Source organism: Euprymna scolopes, chromosome 28 (genome assembly GCF_053919585.1).
Source record: "Euprymna scolopes isolate OS-2025 chromosome 28, ASM5391958v1, whole genome shotgun sequence".
NCBI classification, from domain to species: domain Eukaryota; kingdom Metazoa; phylum Mollusca; class Cephalopoda; order Sepiida; family Sepiolidae; genus Euprymna; species Euprymna scolopes.
Window position 1 is genome coordinate 36245191 of NC_136509.1, and position 1654 is coordinate 36246844.

Here is a 1654-nt window from a genome sequence, read left to right on the forward strand (position 1 = left end):
AATGAAAACGAACGAAAATTATTTTTAAAATGAAAGCTAACAATAAATAATTTTTAAAATGAAAACGAACGAAAATAATTTCACAAATGAAAGCTAACAATAAATAATTTTTAGCATAAAAATAAACGAAAATTATTTTAAAAATGAAAGATAACAATGAACAATTTTTAAAATGAAAACGAACTAAAATTATTTTAAAAATGAAAGCTAACAATAAATAATTTTTAAAATGAAAACGAACTAAAATTATTTTAAAAATGAAAGCTAGCAATAAATAATTTTTAAAATGAAAACGAACGAAAATAATTTAAAAAATAAAAGCTAACAATAAATAATTTTAAGCATGAAAACGAACGAAAATTATTTTAAAAATGAAAGATAACAATGAACAATTTTTAAAATGAAAACGAACGAAAATTATTTTAAAAATGAAAGATAACAATGAACAATTTTTAAAATGAAAACGAACTAAAATTATTTTAAAAATGAAAGATAACAATGAACAATTTTTAAAATGAAAACGAACGAAAATTATTTTAAAAATGAAAGATAACAATGAACAATTTTTAAAATGAAAACGAACTAAAATTATTTTAAAAATGAAAGATAGCAATGAACACTTTTTAAAATGAAAACGAACTAAAATTATTTTAAAAATGAAAGATAGCAATGAACAATTTTTAAAATGAAAACGAACGAAAATTATTTTAAAAATGAAAGATAACAATGAACAATTTTTAAAATGAAAACGAACGAAAATTATTTTAAAAATGAAAGATAGCAATGAACAATTTTTAAAATGAAAACGAACGAAAATAATTTTAAAAATGAAAGATAACAATGAACAATTTTTAAAATGAAAACGAACGAAAATTATTTTAAAAATGAAAGATAACAATGAACAATTTTTAAAATGAAAACGAACGAAAATTATTTTAAAAATGAAAGATAACAATGAACAATTTTTAAAATGAAAACGAACGAAAATTATTTTAAAAATGAAAGATAACAATGAACAATTTTTAAAATGAAAACGAACGAAAATTATTTTAAAAATGAAAGATAACAATGAACAATTTTTAAAATGAAAACGAACGAAAATTATTTTAAAAATGAAAGATAACAATGAACAATTTTTAAAATGAAAACGAACGAAAATTATTTTAAAAATGAAAGATAGCAATGAACAATTTTTAAAATGAAAACGAACGAAAATAATTTTAAAAATGAAAGCTAACAATAAATAATTTTAAAATGAAAACGAACGAAAATAATTTTAAAAATAAAAGCTAACAATAAATAATTTTAAAATGAAAACGAACGAAAATTATTTTAAAAATGAAAGATAACAATGAATAATTTTTAAAATGAAAACGAACGAAAATAATTTTAAAAATGAAAGCTAACAATAAATAATTTTAAGCATGAAAACGAACGAAAATTATTTTAAAAATGAAAGATAACAATGAATAATTTTTAAAATGAAAACGAACGAAAATAATTTTAAAAATGAAAGATAACAATGAATAATTTTTAAAATGAAAACGAACGAAAATAATTTTAAAAATAAAAGCTAACAATAAATAATTTTAAGCATGAAAACGAACGAAAATTATTTTAAAAATGAAAGATAACAATGAATAATTTTTAAAAT